The sequence below is a fragment of the Acanthopagrus latus genome, chromosome 8 (assembly GCF_904848185.1).
Source record: "Acanthopagrus latus isolate v.2019 chromosome 8, fAcaLat1.1, whole genome shotgun sequence".
NCBI lineage: Eukaryota > Metazoa > Chordata > Actinopteri > Spariformes > Sparidae > Acanthopagrus > Acanthopagrus latus.
The window spans coordinates 4,862,835-4,887,425 of NC_051046.1; the positions used below are offsets into that span (position 1 = coordinate 4,862,835).

Here is a 24,591-nt window from a genome sequence, read left to right on the forward strand (position 1 = left end):
AAGGAGCTACTTAGAGCCAGCTAAAGTTATGGAGGCTAAGCCAGACCTGAGAAATATACAGTCACATCTGATTCTGCTCTTATCTGGAACTGTTTACTGACATAACAAGACCTAAGAGATCCCATTTATTGTGGGATTAAAAAGTCTAGTGATCTTCACTCCTATTTATTGGCCTGACTGCAGCAGCAATCTGCTGAGACGGCCTGACAGACACAGTCTTCTTGTGTGCTGCTGCTGGCTAATGTTAGCTCGCTGCAAATGTAGTAATCTGGCTGTTTGGGGCACTGCATGACTGAAGGTGAATGATCCTGCAGTTAAACTTGCTTCACTGGTAGTTAATACACCATTTAACAACCACCACTGCTGATGACTCGATTCAGGTACACAAGTTTACAAGCAGGATAGTTTTGAAGTGTTATTCATGTTCAACCTTGAAGTAGCGACATCAACTTAATGAAACACACCGTTGTTTGAGGAAACTTGGGGGTTTCTCTGGGTCTGAACATTGTTTGAGTGTACAACTCAAGGGCTTTTTTTAAACTTTTTTGACTGCAGGATTGCTGTATGTTTTTTCATGTTTTTATGTTCAAACAAATATCTTTATGTGTTTTCAGAAATATCTGGTAATGACTGGTTCACACATTTCTTTCAGAATAGCAGTCGTGGATTTGCTTGAATCCATTTTTGGATTTGTTTAATATCAAAACAAAACACTTTATAGTGTTCTATTTTTTCATGCATTCATTTTGCTATTGAGGGCTTTCATACATTTATCACATTGCATGCATGTGTGGTTATAGTGGGGTGAAAAATGAAGATTACCAAACCACAACCAAACCCCTCGATACACAACCCACAGTGATTATATTTTATCACTGCTCAATGAGATAACAAATGAACCAAAGCCTAATTGGACCAAGTGGTGGTATGCCACTGCAGTATTTACAAAACCTCTGGCCGCCTCTCATCTCCTGGTTTTTGGCGCAGCTGCAGTGGAGAATTGCAGTCTGCCCTCTAATGTGCCGTGGTAAAAATGGACATTTGCGTTTGGTTGTAATAAATGTGCCGAGTGAATAAGTCCCTCCATATAAATATGTATCCCCTACCACAGCACATCTGCACAGTCTTAACATCCTCATAAAAACACTGTATGTTCATCCCTCAGAGGAGAGCAAACACAGGGAAATTTCAAAAAGTAAAAGATAGATGTTGTAGCAGGTGTACAGGTATGACAATAACAGTGTATTTTGATCGTAACACAATTGATGTAGCAATAAATTCCGTTGCTTTGATACCGTTGCTAAATATCACAAACACTGCTGGTTTGTTTCATTTTAGGGTCAAGCTACCAGCCAACAGCCACCTGTAAATACTGTAAGATATTGTAATGAGCTTTAGAAAGTCATTTCTCAGCAGAGGACTGCTAACAGCTTGAAACATATGGAGGGAAAATCGCAAACCAGTGTTGCTGGCAATTCAGCAGTGATTATTAAGGAACACCTGTTTGGCTGGCTGGCAAGGCGACTCAGGGTCCCGCTGAATAGCAGCAGGCTAATGAAGGTCTCCTCTGCTTAATTGTTTGGGCTATAAATAGTGACGGATAGAGGGATAGAGCGCTGCACCACTCTCATTTTTTTTTCCATACATAACGTGAATGTGCTACGGGCAGAGGAGGCGATTGTGTAATTACCAAAATTAGCAATTACAAAAGAGTCATTAAGAGTAAACTGTACAATTTTACCTCGGCGAAAGGATGGATGCGCAGAGTAAGGGTTGCCTTTTAAAGGATGAGGCGGAGCAATAATCAATAAACATCTTGGGTGTAAGGTATATTAAAGTGCCATTATAACGGATAAAGTTGCATTTGATGATAAAGGTGAACAGCAGCTTTTAGATTGCAGCAAAGCCTCGTCGAGGTTTTTCCTCATCAGCAATTCAAATCATGGCCAAAGTGATTTCTTCTTGCTTTGGCCTACGCAGTCCCCAGCTCACACATTGCCTTTGCTCCAGCAGAACCTCATTTTATGGAAAATTAAATGCAGAACACATCACTAATTGCAACATTACCCACAACTATATCTCCAGAATGACTCTTTGACAGGAGAACTCAATGAGAATAAAGCAGGATCATCTGATTTTCAGTTAAATAGCGTTTGAAGCATTGCCACTGCAGTGTGCGCCCTGCTGTTCGGGGGTCACCTTCATTGATGCCGTTCAAATGAGTTTGTCTGGCAGTGTTTTCCAGGTCAACCCTTCGGGGGGGGGGCGGTAACTTATGCGAGCTTAAAAGTTTCACAGCAAGCATGAAAAGAATTACATTGCAACACTGCAATGTTGTTTTGTGGAGGCGAGCAGAGAAACAATAAAGCTAAAATTGATTTTATTTCTTGAATTACTTTCATGGCACTGACTTCTGAAAATTGAAATGTTCTTGGATCAAAAAAAAACGCCTCAACCAAAATAACTTCAAGCACGACTGTTCTCCTCCGGGATCAAATAGTGCGCAAAGAAATCTCTTCATTATAAATCCTTCAGTGTATATCCTTTGTTGTAAATTGCCGCACATTCATACAATAGGGTACACGGACTAAACACTTATTTAAGAGAGGTAAGAAAAATGGAGTCAAGGTTTAGTTATCAGGGTCGACAACCTTGTAGATGGAAGAGAGAAAAAACACAGAAGATTAACTGCAACTCAAGCCAAAAACACGAAAAACAAAAGAGCGAGAGAGAGAGAGAGAGAGAGAGAGACAGACAGAGAGAGAGAGAGAGAGATTACGTCGTGAGGGTCCATCAGGGCTTGAGCCGCAAGAGCGCTTTAATGTCACCTTGCCTGTGCTTGAGCTCCGTAGTGAGGCAACCAGCGTGGCCCACAGTACCGGGAGGAAGCACGATTATTATAATTTATGCAGGGTCTGCATTTGGATTGGGGCCAATTGCCCACTGATTCACTAGGAACCTCCACCGGTGTCACAGATGACTGCGCCACAGATGAATATGCAACCACTTTACTAATCACGGTCACATCCATTAGATCACAGATACCGCACTGATAAACTAGAGCTTTTTCCCAATGGAGTTTGCATTCAGAACATTGTATGTTCTCACTTGTCTAATCTTTATTTTATAAACAGACAAAAGTACATGACAGATGTTGTGTCATCAGCTACTGCATGCTACTCACTGTGGGAACTGTGTTGAAAGTAAATGATATAGGGCAGCATTTGGCCCAGCACATGTCAGCTCAACCAAATAATGTAACTGACAACAATTTGGGGAATTTTTGAGACAATAAGTTCAGCACGGAGTTTACATATATTCTAAAATATGGGATAATTATGCTACCCAAGCCACAATAGTGACTTTTCCTCATGCTTTAACTTATAAAAGCCACAAACCGGATGTTATATAGGGTCTTTTGTGTTTCAGATTGCTATTTGCAGCTTCCTTAAAAAAAGAAAAAGAAAAGAAAAGAAAATAGTTTAATGTGTTACAACACAAATCCTTGCAGTCACCATGTTTCCATGAGTTGATTCTGTCACTGTTTGACAGCCTGTCAACTGAGAAGAATGGAAAGTGTGACAGATTCAAACTCTCTGCTAGTCTCAGTCTACTTTTGTTTCTAAAATGAAACTGTGTGCAGAAGTTAAACAACAGAGGAATAGAGTGAATCATGCTGCATACGTTACTGACGTCAGCCGTGACACCCGGCTGATCCAACCGCAAGAGCTAATTCCAAATTGATTGTTAAAGAAGACAATACAGACTTATGAATTCTCCGCTGGATACCTATTGAGGCCAAGCCGGCTGTCTTGCCTGAAGCAACTGAGTGTGTGCGAACAATGTCGTAATCCTGGGTGGATTTCTTTTCTTCTTTTTTGTTCATACTCTGCCTTTTCAATCTCTGTTTCTATAGAGGAAGTGGAACATTTAATTATTTCAAGTTACTGTACATAGCTTTGGGAGGATAACTTAGGTTGAAGATTTTGTCAATAATAAAAGAATTGTAAAGTATTTTTGCGTTGATGGGTAACGTTGCTTACGTAAGTGTAAAAGCTCCTGTCATAGTCTAACTGTGGGATTATCAGTTGATCACGTCTACAGTTTGAGTTCATGTTAACAACTGCCTTTTGTTGCATTAAAGTTTATTCCGACCCAATTTTTCTGTCAGAAATAGATCTTTTCGGAGAGTTCTGGTGGATTAGACTCACCATATAACTGCGAGCTCCCTGTTTTAACTTCGACTGACCTTTATTTACCCCTTTCCCCCTCTCCCTATGAACATCCCATCACTCTCTACTGTTGATGTAGGTATGATATTGATTCAGAGGTCAACCTTCTCCCACATATCATCCGAGGCCACCGCCGATGCTTTGAAACGTAATATCTTTCAGCTTTCGAAAGATGCACTTGGAAAGTTCAAGGGACTAATGTATCATGCACGAAAGCAAAATCGAGCAGCGGTGGAATGAGGATGAAATAAAGACTCTTCTCCCGTCGCTGTGACATCTACTAAATATGAAACACACGCAAACAAAAACACACAGAGTGAAGCACATGACTAAAGGATGCCATGCCTTCTAATGCTGTTTTGTGTCAGACCTGACCCCGAACATTCTCCCACAATCTTTGTCTCAGGCTTTCGGTATTGTATTATGCATGCGTTTTAAACATGCAGGGCTGTGTGAAGCCAGGCTGCATTTCCTTTGATGTTCTCGTGTTCTGTCTCCAGATGCAGGCGTACGACTACCCTCTAGGTACAGATATGCGGCTCATCCATACTTAATGGTGTAAATAACACTCACCATCACATTTTTACAGCTGTTTTATTACAATCTTTGGCTAGAAGGACAAACAGCGGCCTAAACAGAGTCACATCATCAAAAAAAAAAAAAAAAAAAAAGTTGAATTCACAGTCTTCCTCTGCAGACTCCAATATTTGCTTTATACATGACCATCATGATCATGAGATAATGATCATAGATAATCCCCACTGTGGGAGACAGTGTTACACACATAAGGCAGATATACATAAGATATATATATATATATATATATATATATATATATATATATATATATATATGTATATCTATATATTTTTTATTTTCCATGTACATTATAGAAATAAGAAGCAACTCTGATATAAATTATCTAGATTATCTATATAAAGGAGGACAAAGGTAACAAAAAATGCAAATCTGTCCCTAGTCACTCACTCTGTGTGTTTGTGTGTGTGTGTACACCGGCCGTTGCCATGTTCAGGAGTTGCTGGCAGGCCGTGGGAGTCAGCCGCGGATTTAAAAATGGCCTCTGCCTCCTCTTGGAGCCCCCCTGTCAAACGCAAGAGTTTGCAAAACTATCATGAAGACTAGGGAGCCAAATATTTCTGGCTTCTGTGTGGGAGAGAATAAACACATGGAAAATTGCAAAGTGTGCCACAGGGTATGTTCTGTCACCTGTGGAGGAGTATGTGGTGTTAAGCAAAATGCCTCAGGGAAGTAAAAACTACCATACTCCAAACATAAGGGGTCCAGAGGACTGGAGCACACATTTCACAATGCACGATGCAGTGATTAGATGATGCGTGATGGGACAACTGAAAGTACACTTTAAAGCCTCTTACCAGAAATACTACTGCTAGTGACGATTTCTATGGCTTCCATCCATCATTATAACTTTAAATTCCTTTTTTAATATACAATACTGTTTTACATGTTTCTGTGTTTGAATTTTCTTCTGCATCCTCCGACTGATATCACTGCTGTCTGTGTACATGCTACTGGGTTTGAATGCACATGTGCTGAGCGAGAGAAACACAGATGCAGAGGGGGGAAGAGCATGCACAGTACATAGCTGCTAAAACCTTGACTAATGAAGCTTTAATCTGCACCCATTTCCACACTGAATTTACAGCCAGACCCACTCCAGGGAATCCGAGGAGGTTTCACTACTCAGCCGAAATCGGCCTCCTTGCATCATCATAAACACATGAACTGAATTTTAAAATAGAAATGTTTCATTTGTTTTAGTAGTTTTTTTTTTTTGTTTTTTTTTTACTAAATATCCAAATACTATTCAGATGCATTGGTATGAATTGCAAATACTGGGCTTGTAGGTATATTTTTATAAGGGTTAGGGTCATTTTCAAACAACAATACAAATAATTAAAGAAGCCATATTATGCTTTTTTGTTTGTTTCCATTTCCTTTGGTGTTTTAGCAACGTCTTAAAAGTTAAAAAGGTGAAAGTCAAACAGAAGCTCCTCTCTCCCATATAAAAACACCTGAAATGCCTCGTCAGTAGTTCCCACCTTTAATTCCATGACACTGTGACAGTAAACTACGAGAACATGTCACACATTTGCATAATCTATGCCTAGTGGCTAGTTTGGCATGTACTAATTCTGCTACTCTGTTGTAAGTAGTGCTGGCTCAGGCGTGTGTGAGCTGACCAATCAGAGCAGAATGGGTTCCTTAAAGAGACAGGAGCGCTTCAGACAGAGGGGGCTACAATGCTGCTGCACCAGACAGTACAAGAAGACTGATGTGTTTTTTGAGCATTAAAGCATGTAAACATCTTGTAGTAGCATGATAGGTCTCATTTCAACGGCCAGTGTGCACAACAGAGGAATATCAGTCTGTCCTCACCTGGTATCATTATGTTACTAGCATCTAAATAGGTCAGGCAAAATCAGTGTCATCCCAATCATTAGTTCAATCTAAGACAAGCCATAAAGTCTTTGCTGCCAATTCTATATGGTTCTAAAAAACGAAAAAGAAATGAGCCTACATTGCAAAAAACCAGAATGTGCCTCACAGGATCCATTAACATTAACTTTGTTGCTGTAAAATACATAGAACCTCATTCAATCCAGTAATTAAAGCAGCAGTGCTGAACTGGCAGCACCTATTGACAAGAGAAAGGTTGTGAGGATCTGTCTCGTCTATAGGAGTGAAATAATGCAGCTCTCTTTTCTTTTTTTTACACCTAACAATCACCCACATCTTTTCCCCTCCGCTGCCTCCTCCTCCTCTTCCATCATCCTTCCTGCAAGTTATGAATAATCTGGGGTTTGACATTTGGGCCTCCTGATACGGAGAGTTAATTAACTTACTGTAGGTGTTGTTGTGATGATCCTCTGCGTGTTGTGCCTGTACCTGCACAATTGTCTTTAGCACCCCAGACAGTGAGTGATCGTGACAACCCTGCCGCCTGCAGGAAAGACGTCAAGGCCAAGTGATGAAGGGTTGCTCAGAGTTTTGGCCGAAAAGCTTTCTCTCAATTCGCGATAGCCAGCCTGTTTCCTTACGCCCGAGATAGAACTGTGTGACTTGGTGACCTGCACTTATTTTTCACCTAATCCTCTGACATCCCGAATAGAGTAATGTGCGGATGAAACACTCCGTCGCCTCATTCTGCCTCCTCATTCTGGGGAAGCAGCCGTGTCAGTGCAGAAGGTAGACAGCAGGTGTTGTGATACTGACCCAGGCTACACAGCGATGGCAGAGGTTTTCAGTGATGTCTCATGAATAAACCATCTGATGATTAATTTGAAAAAAAAAAAAGAAAAATAACATTAATGCTACAACTTGTTTGGCAATGCTGCTGCAAAAGGGACAAATGCAAGCTTTACAACCTAAGAAAACAGGATGTAAAGCACACACAGTTTAGTAGTAACAGGAAACAGGGTCAATCACTGCTGCTGCAATCACAGATGCTGTCAAAGGCCCAGCTCTGAACTATTTAAGTGTCTAGCTCGCCTGTCTCGCACTGGCTAGCACCACGGACAGTTCCCTCACTGCTGACAGTCAGGACCTCGGATGGCCCCACAACTCGTGCTCCAGACAAAGGTAACTCGTGTAGACACTGTGCATTTTTAAAACATTTCACATTGTGGGAACTCACACCGTGCCTCTCTGCACAACCAGGACCTGTGACTTTCATAGCCCCATTGTACGGACCAGTTGATCGGCCGTGACATTACACTGATTTTTAACGCTGAACACTGAACTACTGGTAAGTTTCTTCTCCATCGACAGTAAATGCATATACTAAAATGTATTGTTACTGGTACTGAGGCAGTAAAAGCAATAGCAGAATCAGCTTTTTTAAACAAGATGTTGTATAGTATCCTATTCTCCTTACTATTACTTAGTTTTGCTTTGATGAGTATGTTAATCGTGGACCGTGTATCTAGGAATTTTAGATCATTTACGGAGGCATGATTTCGTTTGCCCTCACCACTGTGGAAATCCAGCTGTGTCAAAGCCTTTGAAAACTAGCATGGGACTTAATTGCAAATCAACAGTCCCCCTTTTGCACTTTTTCACCCAGATCCATGCATTAAAAAAAAAAAAAAAAAAGAAAAAAAGCCCTATCTCACAGTAGTTAAAATCACCAAGAGCTAAAGGAGTCTATTCTGGGCTGAGACCAATCCTCCATCAACTATTTTTTGGGGTGATTATACTGAAAAGATAAGAATAATGGTTACACCATATTTCCATGATCACAGGCAGAGCAAACACAGTGCTGCAAGGATGGCATGGCTATTTTTACGGCCCGTATTGGTCGGACCTTGTAGAGGCATCCTGATTGGCTGAACCAATACTGATGTTAACGTTGGCATATATGACCAGAACCAGGGATATAACCTATAACTTTAACATTAACAGCAGTGTGAACCAAGAGCACAGCACTACTTATTAACCATGTGCATTTGTTTATTGGAGGACACAGAGAAGAACATGTTGATGAAGAGCTTCTTGTCCAGTGGGATGTTTTCCAGTCTCGCAAGTGTGTAGAAAAACTTTCTAGATAGTTTGAAGACTCAGCCATGGAGTGGTCCATATAATATATAATACAGAAGAGAATAGTGTAGCAAGAACTAATGAAAAAAATTAGAAAAAGAAAGCAACTGTATATGTTTCATTCATTTACTGATTCTCTCCTATATATCTGTAGTCCACATGGTGAGCCAGGATCAGTTCTTTGCCTCTTTTATAAAAACTTGTGCATGAGCCTGTGCATGACTTATGCAGTATAGAATTCACTGTTTAACGGTGCCCGTGGCCCACAACCTACTGCATTTTAAATGGAAACAAAATGGGGGGCCCGCAGTGGAATCTGAACAGCATACATTTTGTATTCAACTTTGGCAAGCTACGGTCCACGCTCATTAGGCCTGTTGCCTGTCCAAAAACTGTTTTAAGGCACAAGGCTCAGACAGACAGTTCAGAGAAACAGACAGATGTACGCACACCATCCTCCGTTCATACTCGCATGTGATTTATTTGTTCTAGCAAATTGTGACAAAAAAAACATTCTGCGTTTCTTGTGTAAAATGGAACTCCCACCTTCTCTCTCTCCAGGCGTTAAACAACAGAGGTAATGGGATAATGTAATGAGGTCGTTTCCTTTTTCTGTCTTCTGAAACACACTGAATCTGTTGTTTTAAACAAAAGACAGTGATATGACTGTGTAAGTGAGCCTGGAGCATACCTGTATGTGGGTCAGCATATTCTCTCTTGACTCTCCTGGCCCTAGTTTCATATAGGAGAAGCATGAGGCGTGGCTGGGAAATTCACTTTTCAGATGTAGTGTTGTTTGTTCTTCTTCTTCTTCTTTTTTTTTTTTTTTAACCCATACACATAAAGTATTTCAGACACTTTCCATTCGCCAGCACGGTGCAGGATTTGTGATTTATGTGCCATCCGCTGCACACCAGCTCAGGCAAGGTCAACTGAGAAAGCACGCATGTTTGTGTGTGTGTTTTTTTTTGTTTTTTTTTCAGCTGGAGGAAATATGCCCACATCCAGAATTATGACAAAAACATTGTGCGTGTGGTTTTACAGTATGTTTTCTGTTTTAATGAAGTGCCTCGAGCTTAAATGTGCCAGTCAAAGTCAGTGGGAATTAGGACATTTAGTAATGAAGCGTACGTATTTTAAGTATTTATTCCTCATGTGTCCGACAATGTTTTGCAGCTGTTAACCAAAGCGTGCATTTTAATGTCGTCCACTGTGAACAAATACTGGCAGATTACTCAATAGCTCTGGTGCATTTGTGAGATTATCCATGATTATATAAAAAAAATATATATATTTAAATGAATGTTATCAAATTGTATTTGAATATTGCTTCAAGTGACAGATTAAATGATAGAAGGAAGAATTTCTTCCCAACCCTTTGACAAACTCTACCCATGACATGCTTTTACTGACACAGATCTGGTCTTGTTACAGAAGCTGATGTGTCCGCGGCTCGGTAAAGTGATAAAGGAAGCTCTTCATTAAGTACCACAGCAAGCTTTTATAATCCATATGAATGCATACTATACTTAATGTGAATTATTCTAAAATGACGCATTCTACATTCTGCTTTTGGTACTTTAAGGACACATTGATGCAAATACTTTTGTGCGTTCACTAAAGTAAGAGTTTGAATGCGAGGATTTTACTTGAGTATTTTTACACTGTGGTATTTTCTGAGTATCTGACTTCCTCCACTGCGGTGTGCCTGGAGCCTGAGGGGAGGCTGGAGACGCTGCAGCAACAACAGTTTCAGCAGAGGCGCTGGTTTGTTCATGTGCAGTTTGTCAATGTGTAATTTTAATATGCCTATGTTAAAGTTGCTAGCAGACCCTGCTCTATGTGATATTTTAGAAATGCTGTTTTTTTTGCGACTGGCACTCATTTTGTTTCCTGCTGCCATGTTGCTGGACCTGCAGGCACACTCGAGGGTTAGAGTGCAACACACAAACATCACTGTCTCAACATGCTTGGCTCTTGTTACTGAGCGATACATAACGTTATTCTATCGTATTGATTACATTAAAGAAAGCAAGAAAAAGAAACCGCCTGTCAAATGGGAGCCGGCTCTTATAATTTACTTAAGGGGCTCATAGAGCTGACTGATTCACGACCGACATATCACTAGTTATGTAACGGCAAATAAGTTAAACGACCGTGTCGGTGTGAGATGGATTCTAAAAAAAATCATCTTTCCTCTTTTGCCGTTCTGAAACTCTTTCCTATTTGGGCTATTTGTAATTTTTTTTGACAGCTGACATAAACAGGAAACATGGGGAGTAAGCGGGGGGGTGATATGCAGTGGACGTCCTGGCAAGCATCGAACAGGACACGTTGTTATCACGCTATCACACAGTATGGATCTTAGATCACTCGGCCATAAGGATGTCACATACTGTAGGTGTTGAAATCTCAAGTGTTGTTGCCCCTAGAATATGCTATTTGTGTCTGAAACTGTCTGCCAACTCTGAATGCATTACCATCTTGTCCGTTAAAGCCTTAATTTATTCTCATGATAACACATTTTATTGCCTGATATTACGTATTAAACTATTTCTCTTATTTCCCTCTAAATAAGGTTAGTAAAACACCAGTATTTTGTTTGATTTAGGCCTACAAAGGACTTCAGATATAGTATATAGTGATACCTGGATTATGAAATCTATGTGTGTGTGTGAGTGTGTGTGTAGTTTCACACCTGGATAAGACAGGCATGAGCAGTGGACCGGTGGGTGATGTTTGGGAAATGCAGCAGCAATATCCAGCCGGTCGAAATGTCAGCAACAGGCAGCAACACAATACTCCCACATATCGGCGCTGATCCCAGTGGGCAATGTAATAGGGCTGCGACATTTAGAAAACAATGCCAGAGAATATCAAGCAACCGAGATGTACTGGTTAGATCCGACGTGCAACTTTGGTCACACTTGTTCTTTTGCCCGGAGAAACGCTGCCACACGATGGCACTTTAATTATTGCTGTTGCGAGGGAGCTCTCAATTGGAGAAAGACACATTTCTGCCCAGTTTGTGTGTTTTCCATAGGGACGGAGACTTTTTTTGTTCTCCTGTCTGCCTGTAATAGGACGCACAAAAGCGCCATCAACAGTGAAGCATATTCATATGACAGTGATGAATGACTTGTTTTAAAGCGTGAATAGCTCTTGACTCCACAGAATACTGGTGTGCCCATATAAGGGGGCCTGATCATGTGGCATGTAATTGCTTTGGTGAGAGACAGACATAATTGCAGCTAATTATTTGCAGAAATTTGATGAAAACAAGTGTTTCCTAAACAGAGGGAAGCACTTTTTAGACCACTGTGACGGTGTGTGCTCGCAGCTTGTTTCCAGCTGCTAGCAAAAAGGAGCAATCCCACCAGCTAGTGTGTTCATGAGACGGTGACTCTGGGCGTTTATACAAGTGAGCGTATTCACGTACATAATATAGTTTGGGATATTAGAGACACGAGAAAGCGACCATACATGAAAAGAACCTGGAGTCACCATTAGTGGCTTTGCTTTGCCTGCCAACATTATTGATGGCAGACCGAATGTCTCCAAGGCTTCACGCTCCCATGTGCAACAGAATGAGACATGCGGCGGCGTCATCGGCGGGAAAATATTTCTGTTTATCAGTCAGCACAGCTAGCCACAATAACAGAAATTCAGTGACGTACTGTACATAAATGTCATGCCGCAGTGCCCCCCTCCCCCCTCGTCCCGATTGCTTCCACCTGTGCTGTCCCCTGTTGTCCCTTTTGACAGAGGGGCTTGACAGATAGATCGCAGAGATGCACAATCATTGCATGGTAGGGACTGGGATGGAGTGCGCCCATTATTCTAAAGCAAAGCTGTCTGGCGGGGCAAGGCCTGCGCGCCACATGGTGCCGTGATAGATGGGGACCATTAATCAAGGCAGGACGGGGCCCTGAGATTGATGTGCAGAAATTCAAATGCTCAAGCAGCATTTGGAAGATTAAGGCTGTGTGGGCAAGGTTAGGAGTGCTACCTTTCTGTTGGGGAGAAACAGGTACAGTGGTGGCGGAACCAGTGCCCAGTGGTGTCATGGGATGGGCCTATAGGGGATGCTCAGCCCTGTAACTGTGCTGCGTTCAATGTTCTTTTTCCCATAAGGCCCCCTCATGTTTTATATTGAATCAAATGTCCTACATTTGTCATTGTCCCAGTGACGTTCTGTCCTTGGTGTTGAAATCTTTTTGGGAGCAACTGGGGCTCCTTGTGATTCTGTATATGAAGCAATGAATTTAATTTAAAGGTGTAATACGAAAAATATTTTGTTTAAACTTTCAAGATTGAGGTTTGACGATAAAACAGGTATGCATATGTAGTATCGACTGTACTGATGTTAGCATGCTAACTGCCAACACTACCACAGTTGTCCAGCTAGCTAACCGAGCTAAGAAGGTAACAGCACCCACGACCATGGACGTGTTAATAGAGTACAGTTAGCCGTGGTGATATTTGAATTAAACAGGCATACTGCACCTTTAAGTTCAAATACAATACTAATCTCCTCTTCTGATGATGCATTAAAGGCATTCAGGATACAATATATAATCAAGTGCCTGGCAGGTTCAGGCAGCATTTAAAATATCAAAGAACAACCAATTCCAAATAGCTTTGTTCAATATTTGATTGTGATTGACTCGGCCCTTTTATCTCACTTTGTAAAAATACACAGCAAAATGCTCCAGCTTTCCAAATACACTAAAAACGTGTATTTCAAATTAGCAGAACAACACTTATGCCCCTCCCTGTGATCAAAAGACTTACAGTGCTCCTGCTCTAAATAGGCAACAGAAATGGATAATGACCACTGTGATTAGAAATAGTCATTTGCACCCAGTTTTTCTAAGGTGGCAAACTACATTAGTGATTGCAAAAATTAACAGTTGTATTTGGTCATTATTCAAACACAAAGAACTTGCACACAAAAAAAAAACTGTGTCACAGCTCCTCTGGGTGTTTCATAGAAAACGACTTTCCACCTTATGAGTGATCACAGCTGTCTCCTGACCGTGCAGTGATACCACTTATGTTTAAGTACATCTGGCAGAAATACTTTATTTTGGCATCGCTTTTGCTTTTAAAAAATGGTTAATCTGAATATTATAACTGCAGTCAGATGGTATGAATAAGCCAGCTAAGTAACATTAACTTGATGGCACACAGATGGGAGCAGCATTTTCTGATGACAAAAAAAATAAATAAATGAATAAATACAACAGCAATATGAACAAAGATTACATCATGATCAGGAAAAAGTCACACAGTGTTTACAATGATCGGGAAACACAGAAATGGCTGAACTGGATGGAAAAAACAAACACTGATAAAATGGAGGAAAGTCAAGAGAGAAACCGAGCAGTTTCTCGGGTCAAAGCAATCTAAATGTTAAACAAAGCAAAGTCATACTCTTATTGCATTAAGGCTGTTTAAAGATCCTCTATCACTGCTTCTAACTCATCAGGAAGAGAAGCAAGAGATCTTTCTGCTTAGAGTCATTTTGCAGCAGGTTGAGCAGGATGTGGAGGCAGAAAACCAAAACAGCACAATTGCCAATAGAAATTGAGCGTGCAATCGCAGTTGGGAGGTAAATCCATAAAGACCTTAAAGATGGAAAAAACAGAAACAAGCAGGCCGGGCAGTTCCCCCAATAAGGTGTAACAGAGAGTGAAAGTGTTCCCACTGTGGCATTCACTGCTTGCGTAAGATGCATTTTCACATTTCTTTAGCTCACAAAATTTAACAACAAATCTAAATTTTAGTCACTCTCCATTGAAAGATAAAACATGTTTACCATCTTGTAACAGTATGTGAGGCTGTGTCTCTCGGTTGTGGAGCCAGTACCTTGATATGAAGACGAACCATAAACTACTGGCCAGACTGCCCGTGGTCAGGTCAAGTCAGGTCAAAACGACCTCTTGGCCACATTTTGTGGATCACAGTGAGAGAATGTTGCAGTGGATAACTATTCTGTTTAAACTACCCCCTGACAACTTTGGTTTATTACGGTGTTGCCACACCAGGAGTTTTCAGAGAATGTACTGAGGAGCTTCTAGTGAAGAGAACTATAGACCCTGGATAAGGACTTGTTCATTCATCGAGGTGGGCAGCAGCATTCATCAGTCGCGTTGTATTCGCTTTTCTATGATGTGATTTCTTAAAATCGCTGCTGTTACGTTCGAAGGCTCACTGCTCTTATTTGCTTGATGCTTCAGTTCCTTAACGTTACAGAAAGTGAAAAGGTTTTAGCTCGCTGACAAAACGCTCCATAAACATGAGGTCTCCTAACACACAGTTGCATTCGTTTGAGTGTCCCACATGTCGGCATGTTGCAGAGCCGGTTAGACAGCTTTCTGTGCTTTGTCTTTAGGCGCAGTGAGTCATACTGAAAAATACCTACAGCATTTTGTATTACTGCAAATGTAGAACTCCACAGTTTAGTTTTTTTTTTTTTCGTCGTTTCACTCTGCTGTACTATTTTTAGTGATCCGTTATATAAGACACAAGGTTGTAGTTGCTGCTGTAGTATTATGTCCTTGTGACATTCAACATTCAAGATAAATTCAATCCCCTCAGCTATATACACACAGTGAAATCAAGAACTATACAGACTGACTGATCAATGAGCTAGTCAGAGAAATAAACTATATATGATGGTATGATGTTACACAGCGGTCAGGCATACACTGATCACATTACAAGGCCACCGCCCACCACCATCGTTTCGTGATGGACACTACAATTACAGACTGCCATAGGCATCTACTCCATGGAGCAGCGGGGCCAGCAGCAGAGTCAGAAGACGGAAGCAGGAGTGAGGAGAGTTGTCCTTCAAGACGATGGCATGGGAATTGTGGTCAAAGCGAACTGCAGAAGCGCTTGTTTGGCAATATTTCTGGTTTAAAATGAACGTTTTGTCCCCTAAAGGGTACTTCATTACGTTTTGTTTCCTTTGGCCACCTTACCTTTAGATGTAGAGCGGCTCCCTGGTTTGGTTGACGGTGAGCAGTAGAATGTTCGAGGAGGGTCGGCAGTCTGGGATCTTCAGTTTTCAGGTTGAGATCGACGAGGTCATCAACGTCAAACAGCCTGACCTGCAGTCGTCGAAATATCTGTTAATCGCTTGCCTTTCAAACCCCTCTTTGATTTGTAAGGAACTATTACTCCCTTTAACTTCATTAGATGCGTGCAATGATACATGCATATAATATTAATCATACAATGAAGATATTCTAAATAGGTGAACCTTTTTTCAGTAAATATATCGTGCTCACCTTTTCTTGTCATTAGATCGTTAATTAATGCCTGTAGAACGCCTGTGGAATGCAGTCTAATCCGAGATCCATTGACGTGGCTTGTGGCTCTTAGAGTAAATAGTACGTGTGTAATGCATAATAGATGGAATAGACGTGGATGTAGTCGATCATTACAAGTGCTCTGAATCAAGGAAATATACCACTGAGATTCATTTTGTCACCAACAAATGCTCATGAGACATAAATGTCTCTAACATGTATGGCGATTCTGTATTTTTCTCTATGACCTGTGTTCATCCGACGTTTTATTGCTTTTTCTTATGTGCTGGGCTGAGTCATATATAAAGTGTGACATCTCATTTTCTCTCCCACCGTCTGACATCGTGCATCCTCCACAAAATCAGCAGAGATGGCCGTGACTGCGCTGTTGCCTCGCTGATTTTCTGCTGCCATACGTGTTAATGGCCTGACTGGAAACAGTTGCATACATCGTGATGTCTTAAAAATCCTAAAGACTTGAAACTTTTGTGAAAACATCTCTGATGTTGGCGCCCCCAGCTGTAGTGACAATTTGTGATTCTAGTCAGAGCTGTGGATCGCGGAATTGACTCATTTGCTGCCCTGTTGGTTGCCATCTGGAATTAAAAACCTGACCCACCTTCATTTCATGAAGCTTCTCATTATAATCTTTTCTCAGCGAGAGTATGTTATTAGCAAGTAATTAATTGCAAAGAGGATCTCATCTAGGTGCATCATGTCATGTGAATATGCTTATGTCAGACTTGCTTTAGTTAGCGGTAAATCATTATTGAGAGGTAACTATAAGTATTTCTGCCATTTTTTTTTTTTTTATGAAAATGTAATAAAATCCAGTGAGACATGGAGCAGCCCTGTTGGAGTACAGTGTGGCTGTCGTTTCCTTTAGTTAGACAGTAAAAGCAGACAATGGTGTGCTGTAAAAAAAAAAAAAAAAAAAAGAAGAAAGAAAAAGTGACATGCTGTAATTTTCAATGCTGTTATTCCCGATACAATGAGAAATATTTGCACCTCCAGGTGAAATAAAATATATAAATGTGTTAAATGTGCTTTAGGAGACTTTGGTTGTGGTTCTCATCTGGGCATCCAGCAAAAGGCAAGAAGTAATACAGTAGAGGCAATAAAGAACAAGATAACTGTGAAAGACAGGTTGTGAATATGATTCAAAACCAGACCAGGGCCATATCCAAGCGGAGAGCAGTCATCTGGCTTTGAGAAAATGAAATACATCAAGAAAGCCCTGAAAAAAAATCCAGCTTTATCATTTTTATATTGTTCCCATGACAAGAAAGACCTTCAGCAACTCTAAACCCATCCGCAGAAGCATCATCCCTGGCTATCTTTCCCCCGGGGAAGACTTAAGCCATTAGAGGAGAAGAAGGCAGAGGGAAAGATACAGAACGCTAGATAGAGGAAGAGGTTATGAAGTGAAAGCAGCCAGCACTTCTGATGAATATTTCCAATGGGAAAGTGCAAGTAGAGGTACAAACATCCATCTCTCACAAAAACAAGCCTGAGGGGACATGGGGAGGATAATGCTGTATCCACCACAATGCTTATTTTCTGTTTTATTCACTCATTCAACAGACAGACAGATCTTAAACATAAACAACAGGAGGCAGGAGCAGTGTGATCGGCAAGTCTCCAGGTGCAACTGAATCCTTATTTTATACATACATAGCTAATTTTATGTTCTTTAAACTGTGAACTATTCTTTCAGCCAATAAGCATTTAGCAGTAACCCTGGTTTATGTCATTGTGCAAATAATGTTTTGGGGTTCTGGCTAAATGATGTCCCTTCAATGGGCATTATATACTTTTTTTGGGAAAACTTGCACGCTAACCAAATCACTGATAAACTGACAAATTACTGAATTGAAAATATCCTTTAATGCAGCCCTAAAAGTCAAATTGGAACGTGGCGATTGGATCAAACTCTGATGACACATAGAGTCATTTTTTGGAGTGGATGGAAGCAAACAGGTTTCAAAATATTCTAGTATTGCAAACAATTGTGCAATTTGTGCAATTTGTTCACAAGAAATCGCTGGTTTCATTGTCTGGTAGCCTAGAAGGACAAACTGTGTGGTTGTCGCTGCAAAACTGCATAATCTTAGCCAAACCCACTACACCGGCAGTGCTGCTAATTGCATCCATACTGTGGTTGAATTGTTGACAGTGAGGAAGATTTGCGTTTCTGCTGCTTTTAAAATGCAAAATCTTGTTAATTGCTGAACTCAGTCTGGCAGTGTGCACTCTCTCCTTGCTGATGAAGTCACGTTGAAATTGGCTTGCCTTGATTATTGCCTTGCATTAGCGCTTGTTTCTCGGTGTTAAAAGGGCCACTAACATCGGGTAGCATGCAGTGGTTTCATGAATATTCTTCCTAAGTCATTCGACTATGGGTGCTGCAGTGTACTGACAAATCCCTTCTCCCATCTGGAGAAACTCAGGGCAGGAAGACAAACTGACTGTTCCAAATAAATTACTCTGATATCTTATGAGAAAATAATGAAACTCACTGTTGAGTAGCTACAAAAGAATGTATGTTATTATGTTATAAAGCTGAGGGGGTTATGCCACACACTACAGGGGGTTGAATACTTTTTTTAAATCATTATTTATTCAGGGCGGTTTCACTCAGACCAAGTCTTTCTTTTGCAGGAACACTCTAATCACATCACACAGTTACACATTCACACCTGAAGGCTCCAGTTGCAGTATTAGTATCAACCTCCAACAAAAACTGTCTTCTCCAATTACCCCAAATCCAGTTGAGCTTCAGTAAAGTATTGAGTCCAAAGTGCAGAATTGGCTGAACACAGATTTTTTCACACCATATCTACCCTCCTCTCAGGAGCTTCTATGCCTGCCCTGTGTCCTGCAACAGCCAATGAGTGACTGGGACGACAGGAGACCCTCTTTGTCTTCTTTCCTCTCCCTCCTGAGTCACAATGCAAGCCTATGGATGATTGATGCATCAAATAGCCAATGAGATTTCAAATCTGCAAATATATAATTTGATTTTGTTTTGTTCTTCAAATTTGGACATCATGCAAGTTCATGACATTTTATGTAATTGTGCAACCTGTACCGGGACCATGTAAGACTATACGACGTGGACTCACTGTATTTTTCAGATGGTTCAACAATAACTTCGGGGATGGGATGGTAATTTAATAAGTGCAGTGTTTTCTGCTCATTGTTATTGACTAAACTGTATCCAAACAGAGATATACCAGGAATATTCACAGGAATGAAAATGATAAAGATTGAACGAGTGATTTGCATTGAACTCATGCACATCTACATTTTACATGTTGCATGATTTAGCATTCATTCTCTGTGTAATCAAAGCATTGAACAAAAATACTTTTCCCAAAAATGGAGCTGAATACTTTACAAAGAACGACAGGATGTTGAACGGCTGTAGTTCAGGATGAGCAGAAACATTACATAATTAGCCCACACACCCGCACACATGAATTTGTAAGCCTCATTGTTGTCCTCCCCGTTTATGTCTGAGGTGATAGAGAACACACATCTCTCTAAACTTGTGGGCCTGCACTCAGCCACAGCCACCCTCTTTTACGAGCTCTGTATCATTACCCGATGCGCCGGACCACTTTTAAGAAAGACAGCCTCTGCTCTGTTTGAAAGTGGGCCACCTTTTCATCAGGCCTTACTTTGACCCCGTTGTGCTCTCTCAGCAGTATCTAGTTAGTCCAAATTCCCTCTCTTTGTCTCACCATTCTCTGCCCACATCTGGAGAGAGTAAACAATGCAGCATCGCAATGAGAAATGGCAAGCGGGGAGAAAGAGAAGGGATGAGACCTCAGAGACTGTAACCCCCATGCTCCCTCCCTCTCCCGCTCTATTTCTGTGTGCAAGTGAGAACAAGTGGACTGCCAAAGGGAGAGAGGTACCAAAAATTGCTTCTCTTGAATGCACTTCTACGCCTTTATTGCTTCCTGTAATTGCTTCTCGGAGAGGTAACTGGTCTTCTCTTGTCCATTTTTTATTTTTTTTTATTTTTTTTTGCAGTTGAGGGAGTGTAACTCGCAAACATTGAGCAAACCACACCTGAGTCATGAATCTTATTTGGGAAAACAAGTCAGTGTTGAATGCATACAGCTTGAAACTGCTACTGAGTCTGAACGGGCACGCAAATTCTAAATGTCACATGCTTTCTGGATGGACACACTGCGTTTCTTTTCTTTTTTTTTCACTTTTCAAAAAAAGGGCATGCCACAGCAGTCGTCAGTGCTTAACAGTGATGGGCTACAGGAGGGCACTGCCCCCTCTGGTGCCCCCATGGTGGAAAAAAAACACCATGAATGTAGCTTTCTTGGATGGTAGATGAAATAGGGATATATGATAAAGTTGCCCTTCCAGTGGACAAAATGTTGCCGAGTGTGATCTTAATCACGGCTGTCTGCGCACTGGTGCCCCGTCACATACAGCCGGTGACCTTTTAATGTGTCCCTCAAACATCCTGCATCCACCAGTGGCGCTTAATGTGGATAACACTGTACTACAGATCCATACATCCTCCTCCCCTGCTCCAGTCTTGCTGTCATATTTTAAATGTTAAACCTGCAGCTTTGGGCTGAAAGAGAATAGCAGAACAGATCATGATAATATGATGGACTGTGGCTAACATCTTTTGAAAGATACATAAGGTCATGCATGTACATCCGGTTTATATCCTTTGTTATCTTTGTGCGCCTGTGTGTGTGTGTCTGTGTGTGTCTGTGTGGTGTGTTGATGGAGCAAAGCACTAACGCCGCGAGGGTTAGGAGTTTAATCCCTATTGGGAGCAACGATGCTAATGATGCATGCACTCACTGCATGATGAATGCAATGGAACTTAAACGCGGAGCACGTGTGCGGTGGCAAACGTTAAATAGCTAATTTAAGAGGAAACGGAGGTAAGCTTGAGCAGAATGGCTTCATCCTTGTCTCCAGGTGTTCAATAAGGAGGTTTTGTAGAACACACCGATATCCAGGGATTAGAGATTACTGTCACTACAGTGGATTTCCTTTGGTTTCATACGAGAGGCAGCAGCAGACGATGACTATATGAGGTCAGAGCAGATATGCGGAAAAACAGGAAAAACAGAGGGGTGGGGGACGGGACGGGAGAGGAGGGCGCTGTCAAAGAGTTTGTCTGTGTTTGAGAAAGGCCAAACACCATACAGTCAACTAAAGGTGCACTCATGCAAATGCATATTTAAAATGCCAAGCCCTCTTTTTGGAGATGCAGTAAAATTACCTGCCATAGTCATTCTGCATTGTAACAAAACAATATCAAACATGCAGTAAAAAAAAAAAAAGACGTGAAATTACTCGTGCAGCATAGTAATGAGTCTTGGGGATTCGCAGCTCAAGTCGCAGGTATCGGCCACCCAGACAGTTGAGGAGTTTGTTTCATGTTCTCACAAAACATTTAGAGATTAATGACATAATTAAAGGCAAATGCAGACAATGAAGCGCGTTAAATGTGGCCTGGAGCAGATTTTCATCCATATTCTTACGGAGTAAACAGAGTCGGTTTGTCATTGAGAAGTGATGTATTTACAAGAGAAATAGCGGTGCACCAGTGCCGAGGTCCACTCCTGCATATCTATCTTATATTAGCTCAGTGGTATTTGATACATCATGCATGAATTAATAATTCTGACCTTTAATTACAGTCCTCTAAATTACCCGCTATCAAGATTTAGGCTTCCCTGGAAGCCATCAGCTGATGCACTTGGCATTACAGTCTGTGTGTGAACTTTCCCAGCTTTGCAGCGAAAGTAGAGGCGATAGCAGGTTGGTGTTTTCTAAGAGCATTGATCCATGTATGTGTTTTTGAGCATTATTCATCAATTTAGTGTCTATAAAACATACATCACTGTTCAAACCTGCATCGCTTTATCCCATTCATTATGGATTAAAAAAAAAAATGGTGAAACCAGATATTTCAATGTCAATGATATCTACTGAAGCACTCATGCATATTTATCCATGTTAACTCATGCTAGCTGGCACGAGTCATGCATAGGCGGTTGCCAAGTAGTTGCCACAAAAGATGAATATATAAAAAGTATTGCCTCTCTGAGCAGGAGCAGGAACGGGAGGCAGTGCTAATATCTCATGATAGAAAAGATGCTTTAACAGCGCTGACACTGTATTTGTCAAGAAAGCTATAAGTGGTTGAGTTTTTCTTTAGCCATTGCATTGTTCAACATTTCTGCACATATTGTCAGGTCTTATCTCCTGCTTGTAATGCATGCATCGTGGCTGGGTTATAAATAATCATGTTACACATGGGTGATTTGTAAGCGTAATCTCAAGGTCTCGATTACACCCAGTCGAGTTACTTCAACATTCCTGGAATAACGCTTTACATTAAGTCCCTCTGCTTAACATATATGAGCGTGCTAACAAAGACATTTTGTAAATGCTAAGGAGGGGGGCGTGAAGTCTAGTGTTATCGAAATTGGTAATTGATTGATCCATTAGTGCTCTGTTGTATCATGAAAGTAATGCTCCTACTGTATACACTGCATATATTTTCCCATAGTTTACTCAGTTGTCAATCAAGCCGGGTAAGTAAGTCAGGTGAAAATAGGCCGAACACTTTGAAACACAAAGATAGCTTGAAAGGAATGTGTTATCCCCCGTTGTATTCGTTGGAGTTCCCCGCTGTTCAGGTAACCTAGTTTTTTACATTTAAATTGGAAAATAAAGTGATATATATATACAGTGTTTGAATATCTGTGTATTTTACTTACAGTAGCCTGCCTGTATTCTCACATAATCCGGAGCAGCAGCAGCAGCACACGCTTCAAATTCACTCCTTCCACACAGGCTAACAACACACATGAGCTCACCAAGCCTTTTCCCATCTGCTGCACACTGGCACATACTAAGTGTGATAATTTGGACGAGCGAGGAAAACACAACTGTACCTTCGCCTTGCATCAGGTGTGCGTTTTCATTCCATCGGCAACAGCTCCGGCAGTGATGGAAAAGGACGTGTCCGTGCGTACGCATGAGCATTGGCGACACATGTTTATTTTTATTCATGTTTTGTCGCGATTGAGCAGCCCCCCCCCCCGAGTGGAAACCACGGCGCCCAAATGGTTTTCAGCAGGTGGCGTTTGCACAATGAACACACCACATCTCCGAGTTCCACTCCCAGTTTGAATGCCTGGGAGCAACACTCCAGCCAAGTTCTCTTCCTGCATGCCTATCATTGTTGCTGTCACTCCTGCGGTTGCCTGTCACTTGCATTTTGTGTTTTAAAGCTGTTAATTTATTCATCTTTTTTGCCAGGGACACTGCATTTAATTTGTGATGAAAGAACTGGAGCAGGAGACAAAATGTTCCAATATTATCGTTGCATAAAGCGGAACGTTTTTTTTTTGTATAATGCATGTATGAAGATGAGATGCCCTCTGGCTTTGGGGGCTTTTATCAGCAGTTTTGTTGAAGAAAAAGCAAAAAAAAAAGAAAAAAGAAAAAACACAAAACAGATGTCTACTGTAAATTGCGATGCCTTAGATGACAAAAGAAACTATTAAACACACTCTCTTTCTCCGTCCTTTTTCATTGTCTTTAAAAAACACAATTTTCGGTTTGGTCTGTTTTTTTATTAATAGAAAATGTGCCCTGAAATCATTAGGCAAAGCGAGGAACATGACTTTAACTAACCTTTAAGTGGAACAATGTGCCATGATAACAACAAAATACAGCGTGTGTGCATGGGGTGGAAACACTTTTCACAAGATTGTTGGTATCTGATGTTGGCGGTCGTTTACTGACAAGCTTTCTCTGTTTGTTTTGTTTCTGTTTAATGCTGCTTCAATGAGAGCTGATAGCCAGACGGACCATGTGAGGACGGAGGGCCGTCTCATAAGTCAGTCCGCTGACATCAACTATTGGTGCAGTCACATTATTGATGTTAACAGTACAACAGATTTGTTCTGCTCTTTGTTTCAGTGCAATCAATCACAGTTCAAGTGTTTGTGTGTGTGTGTGAGTACTTTTAGATGTCGAGGGTTTGATCTATAAATATTGAAATATTTGGTCATGTTTCTGTTAGTTGACTTGATTTAAAGGAGACACGTTCTGCTGATTTTCAGGTTCATCATTTTATTTTGGTTTAATGCTCGTGTGATGCCACAAAGTCACACTTATTGACAGAGCAGGGTTTTCACTTTCAGGATGTTTTACATGCACTAGAAACCTACATGACACACCTAAAACATGAAAGAGCATAATAGCTCTCCTTTAATGATAACTGATGTTTAATTTTGGGACAGCTGGAAATTTCCCCACATTGGCTGTTCAATTTAGAAGGAAAAAAAAAACAATCAAATATGAGTTTGGGATAAGATTAATATCTGCAAGTTAGTCAGCTTTTGATTTCTATGATCAGAATCAGAATCACTTTTATTGCCAAGCAAGTT

General features: G+C 41.0%; 1 protein-coding gene and 1 long non-coding RNA gene across 4 annotated transcripts in view; one reads left to right on the plus strand and one right to left on the minus strand.

The window, feature by feature from the left end:
- LOC119024616 overlaps positions 1-23,120 on the minus strand; it is a 114,603-nt gene extending 91,483 nt beyond the window's left edge. For both annotated transcript variants that reach the window (XR_005076531.1, XR_005076530.1), the window contains exons 1-2: positions 23,089-23,120; positions 15,803-15,931 (exon numbers count right to left, since the gene is read on the minus strand). This is a non-coding gene — a long non-coding RNA (uncharacterized LOC119024616). The remainder of the gene's footprint in view (positions 1-15,802; positions 15,932-23,088) is intronic.
- The window catches only part of LOC119024611 (leucine-rich repeat-containing protein 4C-like), a 184,196-nt gene that overhangs the window by 22,389 nt on the left and 137,216 nt on the right, over positions 1-24,591 (plus strand). The gene's annotated exons all lie outside the window — the stretch shown is intronic.